The following is a 21,865-nucleotide window of genomic DNA, read 5'->3' on the forward strand; positions in this document are numbered from 1 at the left end:
TCAGCAGAGAATCAGTCTGCATGTCATAGCAGAGAATCAGGCTTCACGTCACCCACCACTGCAACAGTCCATTGTCATAAATTTAGGCCCAGCACTAGTGTTGAGCGGCATGTCCCATATTCGAATTCGCGAAATTTTGTGAATATTCGAAAGAATATTCGTAAAATATTCGCGATTATTCAAATTCGTTATTATTTCGCATATGCGATAATTCGAATTATCGCATAATACATATGCTATGCAAAATTCACATGTGCGCTAATGAAATCGCCTTACGAAGATTCGCAACTCAATTCAATCACTAATGTATGAATGCAATGCCCTTTGCCTCTGTTCTGGGACAAGTGTAGATATTCGCATGTGCGCTAATAAAATCGCCTTACGAAGATTCGCACCTCAATCACTTTCTAGGGAATGTGAGACTTTTGGGAATCAATCGAGATACAGTGGGGGGTGATGACAGTAGTTGACAGAGTACAGATCAATGTAATCTGTAAGGTGGAAAGTAAAATAAAAAATACGAATATTCGTAAATCGACTTTTACGAAGTTCTACGTATTCGCGAATATGGTGCTATACTATATGAATGCACAGGCCTTTGCCTCTCTGTTCTGGGGACAAGTGTAGATATTTGCATTTGCGTTAATAAAATCGCCTTACGAAGATTCGCAGCTCAATTCAATCACTAATGTATGAATGCAAAGCCCTTTGCCTCTGTTCTGGGACAAGTGTAGATATTCGCATGTGCGCTAATAAAATCGCCTTACGAAGATTCGCAACTCAATTCACTAATGTATGAATGCAAAGCCCTTTGCCTCTGTTCTGGGACGTGCCGATATTCGCATGTGCGCTAATAAAATCGCCTTACGAAGATTCGCGCCTCAATCACTTTCTAGGCAATGTGAGTAAGATCTGAGCTGTTGGACCTTTGGGAAACAATCAATTATATGTGTACTGTAATTTTGTGGGGGGGGGGGGGGAAACAAAAAACGAATATTCGTTTTTACGAATATATAGCACTATATTCGAAATATTCGCGAAATCGCGAAGTTGCGATATTCGCGAAAAAAATTTGCTTTTCGAATATTCGCGCTCAACACTACCCAGCACCCAGGCAGAGGAGAGAGGTCCCGTAACAGAGAATCTGGCTTCATGTCAGCAGAGAATCAGTCTTCATATCATAGCAGAGAATCAGGCTTCACGTCACCCACCACTGTAAGAGTCAATTTTCATAAATTTAGGCCCAGAACCCAGGCAGAGGAGAAAGGTCCCGTAACAGACAATCTGGCTTCATGTCAGCAGAGAATCAGTCTTCATATCATAGCAGAGAATCAGGCTTCACGTCACCCACCACTGCAACAGTCAATTGTCATAAATTTAGGCCCAGCACCCAGGCAGAGGAGAGAGCTCCCGTAACAGAGGATCTGGCTTCATGTCAGCAGAGAATCAGTCTGCATGTCATAGCAGAGAATGAGGCTTCACGTCACCCACCACTGCAACAGTCCATTGGCATATATTTAGGCCTAGCACACAGGCAGAGCAGAGAGGTCCCGTAACAGACAATCTGGCTTCATGTCAGCAGAGAATCAGTCTGCATGTCATAGCAGAGAATGAGGCTTCACGTCACCCACCACTGCAACAGTCCATTGGCATATATTTAGGCCTAGCACACAGGCAGAGCAGAGAGGTCCCGTAACAGACAATCTGGCTTCATGTCAGCAGAGAATCAGTCTGCATGTCATAGCAGAGAATGAGGCTTCACGTCACCCACCACTGCAACAGTCCATTGGCATATATTTAGGCCTAGCACACAGGCAGAGCAGAGAGGTCCCGTAACAGACAATCTGGCTTCATGTCAGCAGAGAATCAGTCTGCATGTCATAGCAGAGAATGAGGCTTCACGTCACCCACCACTGCAACAGTCCATTGGCATATATTTAGGCCTAGCACACAGGCAGAGCAGAGAGGTCCCGTAACAGACAATCTGGCTTCATGTCAGCAGAGAATCAGTCTGCATGTCATAGCAGAGAATGAGGCTTCACGTCACCCACCACTGCAACAGTCCATTGGCATATATTTAGGCCTAGCACACAGGCAGAGCAGAGAGGTCCCGTAACAGACAATCTGGCTTCATGACAGCAGAGAATCAGTCTGCATGTCATAGCAGAGAATGAGGCTTCACGTCAGCCACCACTGCAACAGTCCATTGGCATATATTTAGGCCTAGCACACAGGCAGAGCAGAGAGGTCCCGTAACAGACAATCTGGCTTCATGACAGCAGAGAATCAGTCTGCATGTCATAGCAGAGAATCAGGCTTCACGTCAGCCACCACTGCAACAGTCCATTGTCATAAATTTAGGCCCAGCACCCAGGCAGAGGAGAGAGGTCCCGTAACAGAGAATCTGGCTTCATGTCAGCAGAGAATCAGTCTTCATATCATAGCAGAGAATCAGGCTTCACGTCACCCACCACTGTAAGAGTCAATTTTCATAAATTTAGGCCCAGAACCCAGGCAGAGGAGAAAGGTCCCGTAACAGACAATCTGGCTTCATGTCAGCAGAGAATCAGTCTTCATATCATAGCAGAGAATCAGGCTTCACGTCACCCACCACTGCAACAGTCAATTTTCATAAATTTAGGCCCAGAACCCAGGCAGAGGAGAAAGGTCCCGTAACAGACAATCTGGCTTCATGTCAGCAGAGAATCAGTCTTCATATCATAGCAGAGAATCAGGCTTCACGTCACCCACCACTGCAACAGTCAATTGTCATAAATTTAGGCCCAGCACCCAGGCAGAGGAGAGAGCTCCCGTAACAGAGGATCTGGCTTCATGTCAGCAGAGAATCAGTCTGCATGTCATAGCAGAGAATGAGGCTTCACGTCACCCACCACTGCAACAGTCCATTGGCATATATTTAGGCCTAGCACACAGGCAGAGGAGAGGTTCATTCAACTTTGGGTAGCCTCGCAATATAATGGTAAAATGAAAATAAAAATAGGATTGAATGAGGAAGTGCCCTGGAGTCCAATAATATATGGTTATGGGGAGGTAGTTAATGTCTAATCTGGACAAGGGACGGACAGGTCCTGTGGGATCCATGCCTGGTTCATTTTTATGAACGTCAGCTTGTCCACATTGGCTGTAGACAGGCGGCTGCGTTTGTCTGTAATGACGCCCCCTGCCGTGCTGAATACACGTTCAGACAAAACGCTGGCTGCCGGGCAGGCCAGCACCTCCAAGGCATAAAAGGCTAGCTCTGGCCACGTGGACAATTTAGAGACCCAGAAGTTGAATGGGGCCGAACCATCAGTCAGTACGTGGAGGGGTGTGCACACGTACTGTTCCACCATGTTAGTGAAATGTTGCCTCCTGCTAACACGTTGCGTATCAGGTGGTGGTGCAGTTAGCTGTGGCGTGTTGACAAAAGTTTTCCACATCTCTGCCATGCTAACCCTGCCCTCAGAGGAGCTGGCCGTGACACAGCTGCCTTGGCGACCTCTTGCTCCTCCTCTGCCTTGGCCTTGGGCTTCCACTTGTTCCCCTGTGACATTTGGGAATGCTCTCAGTAGCGTGTCTACCAACGTGCGCTTGTACTCGCGCATCTTCCTATCACGCTCCAGTGCAGGAAGTAAGGTGGGCACATTGTCTTTGTAGCGTGGATCCAGCAGGGTGGCAACCCAGTAGTCCGCACAGGTTAAAATGTGGGCAACTCTGCTGTCGTTGCGCAGGCACTGCAGCATGTAGTCGCTCATGTGTGCCAGGCTGCCCAGGGATAAGGACAAGCTGTCCTCTGTGGGAGGCGTATCGTCATCGTCCTGCCTTTCCCCCCAGCCACGCACCAGTGATGGACCCGAGCTGCGTTGGGTGCCACCCCGCTGTGACCATGCTTCATCCTCATCCTCCTCCACCTCCTCCTCATCCTCGTCCTCCTCGTCCTCCAGTAGTGGGCCCTGGCTGGCCACATTTGTACCTGGCCTCTGCTGTTGCCAAAAACCTCCCTCTGAGTCACTTCGAAGAGACTGGCCTGAAAGTGCTAAAAATGACCCCTCTTCCTCCTCCTCCTCCTCCTCCTCCTGGGCCACCTCCTCTTCCATCATCGCCCTAAGTGTTTTCTCAAGGAGACATAGAAGTGGTATTGTAACGCTGATAACGGTGTCATCGCCACTGGCCATGTTGGTGGAGTACTCGAAACAGCGCAACAGGGCACACAGGTCTCGCATGGAGGCCCAGTCATTGGTGGTGAAGTGGTGCTGTTCTGTAGTGCGACTGACCCGTGCGTGCTGCAGCTGAAACTCCACTATGGCCTGCTGCTGCTCGCACAGTCTGTCCAGCATGTGCAAGGTGGAGTTCCACCTGGTGGGCACGTCGCATATGAGGCGGTGAGCGGGAAGGCCGAAGTTACGCTGTAGCGCAGACAGGCGAGCAGCAGCAGGATGTGAACGCCGGAAGCGCGAACAGACGGCCCGCACTTTATGCAGCAGCTCTGACATGTCGGGGTAGTTGTGAATGAACTTCTGCACCACCAAATTCAGCACATGCGCCAAGCAAGGGATGTGCGTCAAATTGGCTAGTCCCAGAGCTGCAACGAGATTTCGCCCATTATCACACACCACCAGGCCGGGCTTGAGGCTCACCGGCAGCAACCACTCGTCGGTCTGTTGTTCTATACCCCGCCACAACTCCTGTGCGGTGTGGGGCCTGTCCCCCAAACATATGAGTTTCAGAATGGCCTGCTGACGTTTACCCCGGGCTGTGCTGAAGTTGGTGGTGAAGGTGTGTGGCTGACTGGATGAGCAGGTGGAAGAAGAGGAGGAGGAAGCCGAGAAGGAGGAGGTGGCAACAGGAGGCAAAGAATGTTGCCCTGCGATCCTTGGCGGCGGAAGGACGTGCGCCAAACAGCTCTCCGCCTGGGGCCCAGCTGCCACTACATTTACCCAGTGTGCAGTTAGGGAGATATAGCGTCCCTGGCCGTGCTTACTGGTCCACGTATCTGTGGTTAGGTGGACCTTGCTACAGATGGCGTTGCGCAGTGCACACTTGATTTTATCGGATACTTGGTTGTGCAGGGAAGGCACGGCTCTCTTGGAGAAGTAGTGCCGGCTGGGAACAACATACTGTGGGACAGCAAGCGACATGAGCTGTTTGAAGCTGTCTGTGTCCACCAGCCTAAATGACAGCATTTCATAGGCCAGTAGTTTAGAAATGCTGGCATTCAGGGCCAGGGATCGAGGGTGGCTAGGTGGGAATTTACGCTTTCTATCAAATGTTTGTGAGATGGAGAGCTGAACGCTGGCGTGTGACATGGTTGAGACGCTTGGTGACGGAGGTGGTGGTGGTGGTGTTGGTGGTACATCCCCTGTTTGCTGGGCGGCAGGTGCCAACGTTCCTCCAGAGGCGGAGGAAGAGGCCGAGGCGGCAGCAGCAGAATAGGCCGAGGCGGCAGCAGCAGAAGAGGTAGCAGGGGGAGCCTGAGTGACTTCCTTGGTTTTAAGGTGTTTACTCCACTGCAGTTCATGCTTTGCATGCAGGTGCCTGGTCATGCAGGTTGTGCTCAGGTTCAGAACGTTAATGCCTCGCTTCAGGCTCTGATGGCACAGCGTGCAAACCACTCGGGTCTTGTCGTCAGCACATTGTTTGAAGAAGTGCCATGCCAGGGAACTCCTTGAAGCTGCCTTTGGGGTGCTCGGTCCCAGATGGCGGCGGTCAGTAGCAGGCGGAGTCTCTTGGCGGCGGGTGTTCTGCTTTTGCCCACTGCTCCCTCTTTTGCTACGCTGTTGGCTCGGTCTCACCACTGCCTCTTCCTCCGAACTGTGAAAGTCAGTGGCACGACCTTCATTCCATGTGGGGTCTAGGACCTCATCGTCCCCTGCATCGTCTTCCACCCAGTCTTGATCCCTGACCTCCTGTTCAGTCTGCACACTGCAGAAAGACGCAGCAGTTGGCACCTGTGTTTCGTCATCATCAGAGACATGCTGAGGTGGTATTCCCATGTCCTCATCATCAGGAAACATAAGTGGTTGTGCGTCAGTGCATTCTATGTCTTTCACCGCTGGGGAAGGGCTAGGTGGATGCCCTTGGGAAACCCTGCCAGCGGAGTCTTCAAACAGCATAAGAGACTGCTGCATAACTTGAGGCTGAGACAGTTTCCCTGGTATGCATGGGGGTGATGTGACAGACTGATGGGGTTGGTTTTCAGGCGCCATCTGTGCGCTTTCTGCAGAAGACTGGGTGGGAGATAATGTGAACGTGCTGGATCCACTGTCGGCCACCCAATTGACTAATGCCTGTACCTGCTCAGGCCTTACCATCCTTAGAACGGCATTGGGCCCCACCATATATCGCTGTAAATTCTGGCGGCTACTGGGACCTGAGGTAGTTGGTACACTAGGACGTGTGGATGTGGCAGAACGGCCACGTCCTCTCCCAGCACCAGAGGGTCCACTAACACCACCACGACCATGTCCACGTCCGCGTCCCTTACTAGATGTTTTTCTCATTGTTATGGTTCACCACAACAACAAATATATTATTTGGCCCAATGTATTGTATTCAAATTCAGCGGGATATAAATTTGAGGCCTAGTATTTAGGCGCTGGGTGACCGGTATGGATTTAGTGACAGAATTAGACTTGGAAATGCACAGAAGCGTGTGTGTGTGAAGTTATTCTGAATGACCCAATGTGCACCTTGAATATTATATACCCTTTTAGGGATAGATTTCAAATAGCTCTGATATAGCAGAAACCACTAAATTATGAAATTGCTAAATTGGGAATTGTACTTCAACCCAGAACAAAAAATGTGCTTTGACGGACACTAAATATCTTGCCCAGCAACAACAGTACAACGGTGGGTAACGAGAGATTTAGAGGGAATTAAATTTGAGGCCTAGTATTTAGGCGCTGGGTCACCGGTATGGATTTAGTGACAGAATTAGACTTGGAAATACACAGTAGCGGGTGTGTGTGAAGTTATTCTGAATGACCCTATGTGCACCTTCAATATTATATACCCTTTTAGGGATAGATTTCAAATAGCTCTGATATAGCAGAAACCACTAAATTATGAAATTGCTAAATTGGGAATTGTACTTCAACCCAGAACAAAAAATGTGCTTTGACGGACACTAAATATCTTGCCCAGCAACAACAGTACAGCGGTGGGTAACGAGAGATTTAGAGGGAATTAAATTTGAGGCCTAGTATTTAGGCGCTGGGTCACCGGTATGGATTTAGTGACAGAATTAGACTTGGAAATGCACAGAAGCGTGTGTGTGAAGTTATTCTGAATGACCCAATGTGCACCTTCAATATTATATACCCTTTTTGGGATAGATTTCAAATAGCTCTGATATAGCAGGAACCACTAAATTATGAAATTGCTAAATTGGGAATTGTACTTCAACCCAGAACAAAAAATGTGCTTTGACGGGCACTAAATAACTTTCCCAGCTACAACAGGACAACGGTAACGAGAGATTTAGAGGGATTTAAATTTGAGGCCTAGTATTTAGGCGCTGGGTGACAGGTATGGGTTTAGTGACAGAATTAGACTTGGAAATACACAGTAGCGGGTGTGTGTGAAGTTATTCTGAATGACCCTATGTGCACCTTCAATATTATATACCCTTTTAGGGATAGATTTCAAATAGCTCTGATATAGCAGAAACCACTAAATTATGAAATTGCTAAATTGGGAATTGTACTTCAACCCAGAACAAAAAATGTGCTTTGACGGACACTAAATATCTTGCCCAGCAACAACAGTACACCGGTGGGTAACGAGAGATTTAGAGGGAATTAAATTTGAGGCCTAGTATTTAGGCGCTGGGTCACCGGTATGGATTTAGTGACAGAATTAGACTTGGAAATACACAGTAGCGGGTGTGTGTGAAGTTATTCTGAATGACCCTATGTGCACCTTCAATATTATATACCCTTTTTGGGATAGATTTCAAATAGCTCTGATATAGCAGGAACCACTAAATTATGAAATTGCTAAATTGGGAATTGTACTTCAACCCAGAACAAAAAATGTGCTTTGACGGGCACTAAATAACTTTCCCAGCTACAACAGGACAACGGTAACGAGAGATTTAGAGGGATTTAAATTTGAGGCCTAGTATTTAGGCGCTGGGTGACAGGTATGGGTTTAGTGACAGAATTAGACTTGGAAATACACAGTAGCGGGTGTGTGTGAAGTTATTCTGAATGACCCTATGTGCACCTTCAATATTATATACCCTTTTTGGGATAGATTTCAAATAGCTCTGATATAGCAGAAACCACTAAATTATGAAATTGCTAAATTGGGAATTGTACTTCAACCCAGAACAAAAAATGTGCTTTGACGGACACTAAATATCTTGCCCAGCAACAACAGTACAGCGGTGGGTAACGAGAGATTTAGAGGGAATTAAATTTGAGGCCTAGTATTTAGGCGCTGGGTCACCGGTATGGATTTAGTGACAGAATTAGACTTGGAAATACACAGTAGCGGGTGTGTGTGAAGTTACTCTGAATGACCCTATGTGCACCTTCAATATTATATACCCTTTTTGGGATAGATTTCAAAGAGCTCTGATATAGCAGGAACCACTAAATTATGAAATTGCTAAATTGGGAATTGTATTTCAACCCAGAACAAGAAATGTGCTTGAACGGACACTAAATAACTCGCCCAGCTACAGCACTAGGGACAGATTTAGCTGGATATAAATTTGAGGCCTAGTATTTAGGCGCTGGGTGACAGGTATGGGTTTAGTGACAGAATTAGACTTGGAAATACACAGTAGCGGGTGTGTGTGAAGTTATTCTGAATGACCCTATGTGCACCTTCAATATTATATACCCTTTTAGGGATAGATTTCAAATAGCTCTGATATAGCAGAAACCACTAAATTATGAAATTGCTAAATTGGGAATTGTACTTCAACCCAGAACAAAAAATGTGCTTTGACGGACACTAAATATCTTGCCCAGCAACAACAGTACAGCGGTGGGTAACGAGAGATTTAGAGGGAATTAAATTTGAGGCCTAGTATTTAGGCGCTGGGTCACCGGTATGGATTTAGTGACAGAATTAGACTTGGAAATACACAGTAGCGGGTGTGTGTGAAGTTATTCTGAATGACCCTATGTGCACCTTCAATATTATATACCCTTTTTGGGATAGATTTCAAATAGCTCTGATATAGCAGGAACCACTAAATTATGAAATTGCTAAATTGGGAATTGTACTTCAACCCAGAACAAAAAATGTGCTTTGACGGGCACTAAATAACTTTCCCAGCTACAACAGGACAACGGTAACGAGAGATTTAGAGGGATTTAAATTTGAGGCCTAGTATTTAGGCGCTGGGTGACAGGTATGGGTTTAGTGACAGAATTAGACTTGGAAATACACAGTAGCGGGTGTGTGTGAAGTTATTCTGAATGACCCTATGTGCACCTTCAATATTATATACCCTTTTTGGGATAGATTTCAAATAGCTCTGATATAGCAGAAACCACTAAATTATGAAATTGCTAAATTGGGAATTGTACTTCAACCCAGAACAAAAAATGTGCTTTGACGGACACTAAATATCTTGCCCAGCAACAACAGTACAGCGGTGGGTAACGAGAGATTTAGAGGGAATTAAATTTGAGGCCTAGTATTTAGGCGCTGGGTCACCGGTATGGATTTAGTGACAGAATTAGACTTGGAAATACACAGTAGCGGGTGTGTGTGAAGTTACTCTGAATGACCCTATGTGCACCTTCAATATTATATACCCTTTTTGGGATAGATTTCAAAGAGCTCTGATATAGCAGGAACCACTAAATTATGAAATTGCTAAATTGGGAATTGTATTTCAACCCAGAACAAGAAATGTGCTTGAACGGACACTAAATAACTCGCCCAGCTACAGCACTAGGGACAGATTTAGCTGGATATAAATTTGAGGCCTAGTATTTAGGCGCTGGGTGACCGGTATGGATTTAGTGACAGAATTAGACTGGGATATGGCCAAAAAATGAACAGACTATTGCTGGTTAAATGCACTTGGTGTGACAGCTTCACCCTGATGTAGGCTTTAGCCAAAAAACAACCACACCATTGAGGGTTAAATGCACTTGGTGACAGGCGCAGCTTGCCCCTGATTTTGTATATGGCCAAAAAATGAACAGACTATTGCTGGTTAAATGCACTTGGTGTGACAGCTTCACCCTGATGTAGGCTTTAGCCAAAAAACAACCACACCATTGAGGGTTAAATGCACTTGGTGACAGGCGCAGCTTGCCCCTGATTTTGTATATGGCCAAAAAATGAACAGACTATTGCTGGTTAAATGCACTTGGTGTGACAGCTTCACCCTGATGTAGGCTTTAGCCAAAAAACAACCACACCATTGAGGGTTAAATGCACTTGGTGACAGGCGCAGCTTGCCCCTGATTTTGTATATGGCCAAAAAATGAACAGACTATTGCTGGTTAAATGCACTTGGTGTCACAGCTTCACCCTGATGTAGGCTTTAGCCAAAAAACAACCACACCATTGAGGGTTAAATGCACTTGGTCGCAGCTTGTGCTGGCGCACCACAAGACACAAAATGGCCGCCGATCACCCCAGAAAAATGAGACTGACAAACGGTCTGTGCAGCCTAAAAACAGTGAGCAATTGAGGATCAGCAGCTCAATGATCCACAGCTGCAGATCGATCAGTTAATCAAGTCCTTTGGAGGAGTTAATCTGCCTAATCTCGCCCTACTGTCGCAGCCGCAACCTCTCCCTACGCTAATCAGAGCAGAGTGACGGGCGGCGCTATGTGACTCCAGCTTAAATAGAGGCTGGGTCACATGGTGCTCTGGCCAATCACAGCCATGCCAATAGTAGGCATGGCTGTGATGGCCTCTTGGGGCAAGTAGTATGACGCTTGTTGATTGGCTGCTTTGCAGCCTTTCAAAAAGCGCCAAGAAAGCGTCACAAAAGCGCGAAGAAAGCGACGAACACCGAACCCGAACCCGGACTTTTACGAAAATGTCCGGGTTCGGGTCCGTGTCACGGACACCCCAAAATTCGGTACGAACCCGAACTATACAGTTCGGGTTCGCTCATCCCTAGTTGCTATCAGTCAGGAATTGGCCCAGAAGTTGATTGAGAGCATGCCCAGTCGAATTGCAGAGGTCCTGAAAAAGAAGGGCCAACACTGCAAATACTGACTCTTTGCATAAATGTCATGTAATTGTCGATAAAAGCCTTTGAAACGTATGAAGTGCGTGTAATTATATTTCACTACATCACAGAAACAACTGAAACAAAGATCTAAAAGCAGTTTAGCAGCAAACTTTGTGAAAACTAATATTTGTGTCATTCTCAAAACTTTTGGCCACGACTGTAGGTTCTTCAAAGTAGCCACCTTTTGCTTTGATTACTGCTTTGCACACTCTTGGCATTCTCTTGATGAGCTTCAAGAGGTAGTCACCTGAAATGGTTTTCACTTCACAGGTGTGCCCTGTCAGGTTTAATAAGTGGCATTTCTTGCCTTATAAATGGGGTTGGGACCATCAGTTGTGTTGTGGAGAAGTCAGGTGGATACACAGCTGATAGTCCTACTGAATAGACTGTTAGAATTTGTATTATGGCAAGAAAAAAGCAGCTAAGTAAAGAAAAACAAGTGGCCATCATTACTTTAAGAAATTAAGGTCAGTCAGTCCGAAAAATTGGGAAAACTTTGAAAGTGTCCCCAAGTGTAGTCACAAAAACCATCAAGCGCTACAAAGAAACTGTCTCACATGCGGACCGCCCCAGGAAAGGAAGACCAAGAGTCACCTCTGCTGCGGATGATAAGTTCATCCGAGTCACCAGCCTCAGAAATCGCAGGTTAACAGCAGCTCAGATTAGAGACCAGGTCAATGCCACACAGAGTTCTAGCAGCAGACACATCTCTAGAACAATTGTTAAGAGGAGACTGTGTGAATCAGGCCTTCATGGTAGAATATCTGCTAGGAAACCACTGCTAAGGACAGGCAACAAGCAGAAGAGACTTGTTTGGGCTAAAGAACACAAGGAATGGACATTAGACCAGTGGAAATCTGTGCTTTGGTCTGATGAGTCCAAATTTGAGATCTTTGGTTCCAACCACTGTGTCTTTGTGCGACGCAGAAAAGGTGAACGTATGGACTCTACATGCCTGGTTCCCACTGTGAAGCATGGAGGAGGAGGTGTGATGGTGTGGGGGTGCTTTGCTGGTGACACTGTTGGGGATTTATTCAAAATTGAAGGCATACTGAACCAGCATGGCTACCGCAGCATCTTGCAACGGCATGCTATTCCATCCGGTTTGCGTTTAGTTGGACCATCATTTATTTTTCAACAGGACAATGACCCCAAACACATCTCCAGGCTGTGTAAGGGCTATTTGACCATGACGGAGAGTGATGGGGTGCTGCGCCAGATGACCTTGCCTCCACAGTCACCGGACCTGAACCCAATTGAGATGGTTTGGGGTGAGCTGGACCGCAGAGTGAAGGCAAAAGGGCCAACAAGTGCTAAGCATCTCTGGGAACTCCTTCAAGACTGTTGGAAGACCATTTCAGGTGACTACCTCTTGAAGCTCATCAAGAGAATGCCAAGAGTGTGCAAAGCAGTAATCAAAGCAAAAGATGGTTACTTTGAAGAGCCTAGAATATGACATATTTTCAGTTGTTTCACACTTTTTTGTTATGTATATAATTCCACATGTGTTAATTCATAGTTTTGATGCCTTCAGTGTGAATCTACAATTTTCATAGTCATGAAAATAAAGAAAACTCTTTGAATGAGAAGGTGTGTCCAAACTTTTGGTCTGTACTGTATATATATTTATAATTAGTGTTGGGCGCGAATATTCGAATTGCGAATTTTAATTTGCGAATATTTTGAATATACTGCTATAAATTCGTATTCGCGAATAGTCGAATATTCTAATCGCAAATTTATCGCAAATTTATCGCGAATATATTGCATTACCGATTTTCGCAATCAAGTAAACAATGAGGAGATCACAAATTATCGAATTTGCCAATTTATGGTGAATATTCGGCCAATAATTTGCGAAATATCGCAAATTCACATATTGCCTATGCAATTCGGCTTAATGTCAAATCAAATTTTCCCTGAAATTCGGATCGAAGTCCACTTCGTAAACTTCTATTCGCTTAACACTACTTACTACATATGTGCACACATATAAAAATACCGTACATACACATATTCACAAATGTACATGCACTCACTACATAGATATGCACACATTCAGAAGAAAGGCAGAACATCTCCCAGATTAAGGTCTTTGACTGGGATCCCTAGGTAACCAGTACAATTCATTCTGGAGGCCCCTGTAAAGCTACATGCAAATATTACCAGACCTCTGTTTGTAAATCCCTAAAACTGTGAAAACACGTTTTTCAGTGGTAGCCCGCTGCCTAACCTGTGCCTCAGACTGTCCTGCTGACTGGGCACTGCCCACTTATCTCTTTGAGGGAGATTTATCAAAACTGGTGTAAAGGAAAACAGACTTAATTGCCCATAGCAACCAATAAGATTCCACCTTTCATTTTCCAAAGAAGTTTCCATAGTTAGAAAATAGTTGAAAATTGCCATTTAAAGGGAGTCTGTTTTTGCATATTAAATTACAATCAGCATGTAGACAGTGCTAGTAGAGACATTTTTTTAACCTTTCTTATGGTAAACCATTCAATTAACAAAAAAAATGTTTGCCCATAGCAACCAATCAGATCCCACCTTTCATTTTTCAGAGCTCCTTTGGACAATGAAAGGTGGAACCTGATTGGTTGCTCTGGTTGATATGACTAAGTCAGTTTTCCTTTACACCACTTTGATAAATCTTCCCCAATGAGTTGTTTTGGAGCCCCAAGTGATTGACAGCCATCTCTGTTTGTACAGTATACAAGGCCAGCTGTCATTCACTGCATAGGAAAGTCCAGTGGACTCCTCAGCATTGAATGAGCAGAGATTTACATGAATTAAATAAAATAACATTGAAAAAGATTTTCCTTGTTTTAATGAAGGAAAATATAGATTTTATGAAAGACAGAAAAACGAATATTATGCTTTAAGATCTTTCTTTTTACTCCCAGCAGCAAATAGTTAACAACGTAAAACAGATTTCTTTTTTTTACAATATATGTAAATCAGTGTTCAGGAACAGCCAATAAACAGGCAGCATAGGTCATATAAGGTTTAACCCATCATAATAGCGTCCTTCTTTCTTGATGAGATGGTGAAGGGTAACATGAAGTATGAAGACTTAAACATCAATCGTAATAACAGTGGTTGGAGGTTGAAGTAGAATTTGATGACTCGCTGAGAAAGCAGTTCTGAAGATAATAGATGTTTTAAACTAATAGGAAAGAGACAAAATAAGAACAAGGGTCTGGTCAATAGGGTGGGATAATGTACGTCTCCTGTCTTTCATAAAATCTATATTTTCCTTCATTAAAACTAGAAGAATTCTTCAATTTTAAATCAAGACAGGAGACTCCATTATGCAAGTTCAAAGCTTATGCTCTATAATATGACTGTAAATAAAAGTTATCAATACCTAACTAATGGTTACTGAATAATACCACGGAAACGTGTGATTCCGGTCGGAAATAAATGGTTTTAAATGTTGATTCAGAGGTCCACTTCTAGAATGTCTGATAGTGAACCTCTGGCTTGCCTAACTTTAGTGGACATAGCTCCTCTAGTGGAATGTGCTCCAAAAAGAGAAGTGTCCACCCCAGCTAAGGACATAGTGTGAGAGATCCATCTAGCTAAGGTTGCTGGTGACACTGGTAAATGGGGTCTGCAATATGAAATGAGGAGTTGGTATACCGATGGATTCCTAAGAGGTAAAGTTCTACGTTCGTAGGATTGTAGACACCTAACCACACACAGTTTTTCTTGTAGAGGGAAAGCAGGGTAGAAAACAGAAGAAATATTAGTTTTTGTACGACAGACAATAGAAAACTGAACTCCTTGTGGTAAGAATTGTCTACGAGATATGTCTAATGAATGGACATCTGAAACACGTTTAAAAAATATTAGACATAAAAGCATAGCTAATTTAAAGGATAACAACTTCAAAGGGAGGAGATCATTATCTTTCCAAGCTAAAAACAAGTTTAGTACCAGGTTGACATCCCAAGTAGAGTTATATTTGGGAACAGGAGGTCTTTGAAATCTAATGCCCTTCATTAGTTTGTAAACTAAAGGGTGTTTGCCTATTAGTAAAGCCTGGATAGGTGGATGATAAAAAGACATGGCTGATCGGTAGACATTAATAGTTCTATATGCCTTCCCTGCATTGAAAGAATCGGACAGGAAATTTTTAATATGATTTAGAGATGCACCTACGGGATACAATGTCCGTTGAGTGCACCAATCAGACCAAATCTTCCAGCCTGATCTGTAAGAAGATCAGGTGCCTGGAGCCCAGCCGTCAGAGGATGTTTCTAGCTGACTGTGAAATTTCGAAACAAAGTCTTGTCGGCCTGAAATGAACCAGGCTATTAGAGATAAAAGATCTGATAGAATGAAGAGGGTGTTTCTGTTTGGTCGGATCTAGACGGATTGACGGATGAAGATAATCTATTGTCATTGCCAGAACCTGGGGAAACCAGGTTTGAGTTGTCCAGAGTGGGGTTATTAATACTAGAGTTGCTTGTTTAGACATGGTTAGGAGAAGAGTCCTCGGGGTGAGATTGAATGGAGGGAAAGTGTAAAGGATTTCTGTGGGCCACAACTGTGATAGAGCATCAGTACCTAGAGATTCTGGATCAGGGCGCCAACTGAAAAACCGTGGAAGTTGACAGTTGAGTCGGGAAGCAAAAATGTCTAAATATATTGGTCCCCAAAGGGAATTGATCTGATGGAAGATAGTGGGATCTAATCTCCAGTCGCTGGAGTCAAAAAGAAATCGGGAATTCCAATCTGGAATGGTATTGGACAAACCCGGAAGGTACCCTGCCTTCAAAATAATATGTTTGTCTAGGCAGAAATGCCAAAAAATTTTGTACTGCCGCTATTTGTCTATTCGAAGAAGGACACAAAAATGGGATTTGTGCTTCATGCAGCTTTTGAGGGCAAAAGATCCTGCCAAGAGCTCTAGGCAATTGATGTGAAGGGAAGTTTCTTCTGCGGACCATTTCCCTCCTCTGGAACGGGAGCCACACCGAGCACCCCAACCCAATCGACTGGTGTCCAACTCGATAATTATATTTAGGACAAAATTAAATATGGTTTTTCTGTTCCAGTCTTGGATATGTTGTAGCCACCAAAGGAGTTCTTCCCTGGTATCTGGGGGTTAGAATTACTTCGTCTGAATAACCTAACCCCTCCCTCAAATGTTGATCTTTCAAACGTTGGAGAGCTCTGTAGTGTAGGGGAGCAGGAAAAATCGCTTGAATTGAGGCCGAAAGTAGACCCACAATCCGAGCAATGATTTGGAGAGACACTAAGTTTTTGTTGAAGACGGACCGAATTTCTTTTCCGATTATCTTCAATTTCCTGGATGGAAGACTCAGAGTAGCAGATTAAATATCCACTAGAAACCTCAAAAATTTCATCTGTCTCAATGGGGTTAAAACCAATTTCTCGTGGTTGATCAAAAACCCCAGGTTGAATAAGAGAGTTAAAGTCCAGTGGATGTGAAGGAGAATTCATGAATGAGACTGAGCCATGATGAGGATATTGCGTAGATAAATGATGAGACGTACACCTCAAGTCCGAAGGATTGCTACCACTGGTTTTAATAGTTTCGTGAAACACCATGGAGCGGAGGACAGTCCAAACGGTAGGCTGGTGAATTGGTATTTGTGACCTTCCCATAGAAATTGGAGGTATGGTTGAGACATGGGATGCATAGGCACCGTGAGATAGGCGTCTTTCAGGTCTATTTTTGCGAGGCAGTCTTTTTGTAAGAGTAGATCCCTCAGTAAATGGATACCTACCATTTTAAAGTGTCTGTAGCAGACATAATTGTTGAGGGTCTTCGGGTTGATGACAACTCTGTGGCCGCCATCCCTCTTTTTTACTAAGAAAAGTTTGCTCAGGAAACCCAGTGATTTTACGGGTATTTTGATTAATGCGCCCTTGGAACATAGTTCCTTGATTTCCAATTGTATTAGACCCTGATCTGTATGTGAGAATATTATAGGATGGTGTAGTTGTGTTTGTATTGGTTGACAGACAAAATTGATTTGATAACCTTTCACAGTGTTTAGTATCCATGCGTCTGTTGAGATCATAGCCCAGACGTGTATAAAATGCTTTATTCGACCTCTCAAGGGAATGTGGGAAGAATATGGAAGAAGATTCCTTACCTGCAGAGGATCTTGACCTTGGGAATCCACTATTGCCCCTGGCACGCCATGGTCTTCCTCTTGTGGGGAAGAAAGGAGTGGTGGTATAAAAGGTGTTTGGGAAGGTAGAATGTTCTGGTTGAGGAGAGGGAGGGCCTCTAAAATATTGTCTCTCTTGGGACACTCGGCTGGGAAACCGGCCCCTTCGTTTCCCAGCCCTTTTAAAAACATGGCCTTGGAAAACATGTTTTAAAGACATATCCAGGGATGAAAAGAGTCCTACATATTTATTTATGTCCTTCACAAAGGAATCTCCGAAGAGAAAACCTTCTGAAGATGGGGTATTGTCTGCAGCGGCGAGGTGTACTAGTTATGGGTCTAATCGCATGAGGATAGACCTGTTTCATTCCATGCATATAGATGAATTGCTGTTACCCAATAAACATATAGCCCTTTGAGACCAGCCCTTCAGGACTGATAAGTCTACCGGTTTTCCAGAGATAGAGGCCTGTTCAGTTAAATCAAAAAATGTTGTTAATGGACCGACAACGTCCAATAGTCTGTCCTGGATCGACCTGAAAGAACGATCGACTCCTTTTCTGGGATTTTTGCCAGATTTGGATAAATATTTTATAAGGGTTGGATCTATTTCCGGGGTATCCGCAACTTTATGCGGAAGTGTGGGTCTAGGGCACTCTGAATGTAGTTTATTTCTCGCTATTTTGTCTAATAGTTTTTTGAGCTATAAAGAAACAAATTTGGAAACTTGAGGTTGTGGTACCCATTCTCCTGACCTAGGATGTTTGATCATCCCTGGGTCAAATAAATGGACATCTGACCCACCTAAGATAAGGGATGAAGAACTCTCTTTTTCTCCGAAAATGTTGTCTCCCTAATCAGAAACATCCTCATATAGGGACATATTGTCAATCTCAGAATTATCACCCTCATCTAAGAAGGACTCAGAAGCGGAAGAGTCATATGAATCTGGCTTAAAGGGATTCTGTTACAAGGATTAACAATATGGAGATATTTATATGTGCCTATTAGTCTTTATGCAGTGTTTCCAATCATCCCTCTGTTTATGACCAGTGTGCCTTATATTCTTATAAAAATCGATCTTATTCATATGTAAATGACCTCTGTCAGGAGCCCAAGAGGTTGTCCCACGATCTCCTGGAGCCCAGCACCGCCCATCGATCCGGAGCCCAGCACCACCTACTACATTATATTCACTGCACTATGCTGACGTCATGTTATCTCTGCGCCATAGTCTCGCACAGGTGCAGTGGACACTGTAGTCTGCGCTCGTGTGGACTACTGGCATCGGCTTCCACTTGTCCACTGCGCATGCCTGTTGATTGGCTGTTCCTGAACACTGATTTACATATCCTGTAAATAATTTTTTCTGTTTTACATTGTTAACTATTTCCTGCTGGGAGTAAAAAGAACGATCTTAAAGCATAATGGAGTCTCCTGTCTTGAGTTAAAATATATTTTTTTTCCATAAGACTATGGGGAAGGTTTATGAAAACTAGTTTAAAGTAAAACTGGCTTAGTTGCCCTTAGCAACCAATCAGATTCCACCTTTCATTTTCCAAACGAGCTCTGAAAAATGAAAGGTGGAATCTAATTGGTTGCTATGGGCAGGGGCGGACTGAGAACCATCAGGGCCCATGGGCAAAATAAATCAAGGGCTCCCTTCCAGGCCCCACCCATGTTCCACCTTCAGCCACGCCATTGTCCAACCTCCAGCCACGTCCCTACCCCGCATCCAGCCACGCACTACACAAAGAACAAAAGTGCAATAATTTATCAATCTGGGGCTCTGGCTGAAGGCGGATGACACACAGTCAGTCAGCTCACCTCTAGGTAGGACCTGCGGCTGCACTCCTGTCTCCTGCTTCCCGCAGCCGCGGCACCGCTCGTCACACCCCCGTGGCCTGCCCTGAGCCCATGTTGCTGAGGCAGAGGGCAGTGCCAGTGGAGGCCGGGCTACCTATCACAAGCAGCAGGCTGGGGACAGTGGCGGATCCAGGATTTAAAATTAGTCAGTGAGGTTGCAAAGTTACGCTCAGGTCCTAGTGACCACCTAATTTCAAAACAATTAATAGAATAGCGTAGCAACCTCCTGAGGGATTTCCCCGTTTGTCATATTCAAGTAGTCTCGGGAGGGGCACTTCCAGATTTTTTTCTGTCCGCCACCACAAAACAATGGTGCTTATAGAACAGACTACACAGTGTAGTGGTATACTTCCACACTTTGGCTGGGGGCTCGGCGGAGCTGATGTTGTGTTTTATACTAATGAGAAAGATTTCATAATAAGGGTTTGGAGAAGGGGCAGAGGGATAGCAGAGCAGGGAGAGGCTGGTGCTGCTACTAGGGGGTCATACCATGGGGGAGTAATAAAGCCCCCCCCCATTAGAAATAATTCTCCTTATAATGTGACAGTGCAAAAAAGACCCCCTTGTAATGCCCCCAGTTGAGCTAATGTCCCCATAGTGCCCCCATAATGTCCCAGTATAAAATACCCCTATATAGTTCCCCTAGTAAATGCCCCCATAGTGTTCCACACCCTCCTTCCTCCTAGTGTCCCCCATAATGTACCAGTATAAAATGCTCCAGTAGATGCCCTCAGTGTCCCCCATAATTTGCAAGTATAAAATACCCCTTCTTAGTGCCCCCCGTAGATGACCCCATAGTACTCCTCTCCCCCCTTCCCTATTGTGCCCGCCATAATGTGTCCCAGTATAAAATTCTACTGTACAGAGCGCCCATATAAAATACCCCTTCTTTGTGGCCTCAGTAGATGCCCCTATAGTGCTCCCAATCATGTTCCAGTAATAATAACAGCCCCCCATGTGCCAGTATTAATAACAGCCCCCCATGTGCCAGTATTAATAACAGCCCCCCATGTGCCAATATTAATAACAGCCCCCCATGTGCTAGTATTAATAACAGCCCCCCATGTGCCAATATTAATAACAGCCCCCCCGTGCCAGTAATAACAGCCCCCCAGTGCCAGTAATAGCCCCCCTCCGTGCCAGTAATAGCTCCCCTGTGCCAGTAATAGCCCCCTCCGTGCCAGTAATAGCTCCCTGTGCCAGTAATAGCCCCCCTCCATGCCAGTAATAGCCCCCCTCTGTGCCAGTAATAGCCCCCCTGTGCCAGTAATAGCCCCCCTCCGTGCCAGTAATAACAGCATTGTATATATAAAAAAAAAAACACATACTTACATCCATGTCAGCGATGCGATGCAGGTCTCTTCCGGCCTGTGTCCCGCGCTGTATGGCTCAGGCGGCGCGATGACGTCATCGCGCCGCCTAAGCCGGCCTCTGATAGGCTGCCGGCCTAGTGCCTGCAGCCTATCAGAGGAAGGGAAAGGGACACGCCTCTCCCTATCCTGCCGCAGCACAGGCATCTGTATCGCTGTCCTAACGACGGCGATACAGATGACTGGAGATGAGCGCTTCCACAATGGAAGCGCTCATCTCCCTGTGCCCCGCCGCCGCCGCCAGCTCTGCGCCGCACAATTTCTTTTTTCTGCCCTCCGCACACCCCAAAGGTCGGCCGGCGGGCCCCCTTCCCGGGCGGGCCCTCGGACCACGTCCGAAGTGCCCGACCGCTCAGTCCGCCCATGGCTATGGGCTATATAAATTGATACATTTCCCTTAATATATTAATTTGCTCAGCTTCTCCTGTTTTATGATGTACTGCCTGCAGATCACAAACCATATTAAATGTGGCATGTTCCCTTTAAATTGTAGTTCTTACTTCGAACTAACAACTTCACAGTTAGGCCTCATGCACACGGCCGTTGTGCGGCCGTTTCGTGCATTGGCTCCGTGATCCGTCTCCACAGCAAAAAATTTTTTTCTATTTTTTTTGCGGTGCGGAGGCACGGACAGAAACACCACTGCAGCTCCGGATTGCGGACCCATTCAGCCAAGAAAGCCGGACCTCACCGACCACGCCCCCAAACCGGTAACCACGCCCACCTCTGTGAAACCACGCTTCCATCGCCACCGGGGGGGTGGGGGGAATCCCTTCACAGTATTAATTAACCCTTTCAGCAGTTCCCCTGCAGTGAAGGGGGGACTGCTGAGGGGTTAATAACTACTGTGAAAGGACTGCAGGTGCAGACATGTCCTCTACAAGACTGGGGATAATCTGCAGGTGATCCATTTAGATAATAATGCAGATCTGCCTCTGTGCCAGAATCTCCTACATACAAATAACTGCCGTACACATGTGCCCATATCCCGCCCCGGTCGGACCGGACCCTTCATGCCAAGTAGAAAAGTTTACACTGTGCAGGTGCCACACTCTCACACAGGGAGCCGACAGGGGCTCGTCCTCCACTATCCTTCAGCTTCCTGAACAAACCTGTTCAGCTCCTTGCTGCAAGTGCACACACCGGCTCTCTACAGGCTGCCCGGCCATACACAGGCTGGAGGTGGCCCGCACCCGTGAGGTCCCGTCCCGTGCAGCGCTTCTCTGTTCCCGACTTCCTTCACGCACAATCCAGAATT

The 21,865-nt window shown here is 45.5% G+C and overlaps 1 protein-coding gene across 1 annotated transcript in view; it reads left to right on the plus strand.

Moving 5' to 3' along the window:
- The window catches only part of ASIC5 (acid sensing ion channel subunit family member 5), a 56,198-nt gene that overhangs the window by 24,644 nt on the left and 9,689 nt on the right, over window positions 1-21,865 (plus strand). The window lies entirely within an intron of this gene.

Source organism: Bufo gargarizans, chromosome 1 (assembly GCF_014858855.1).
Source record: "Bufo gargarizans isolate SCDJY-AF-19 chromosome 1, ASM1485885v1, whole genome shotgun sequence".
Taxonomy (NCBI): domain Eukaryota; kingdom Metazoa; phylum Chordata; class Amphibia; order Anura; family Bufonidae; genus Bufo; species Bufo gargarizans.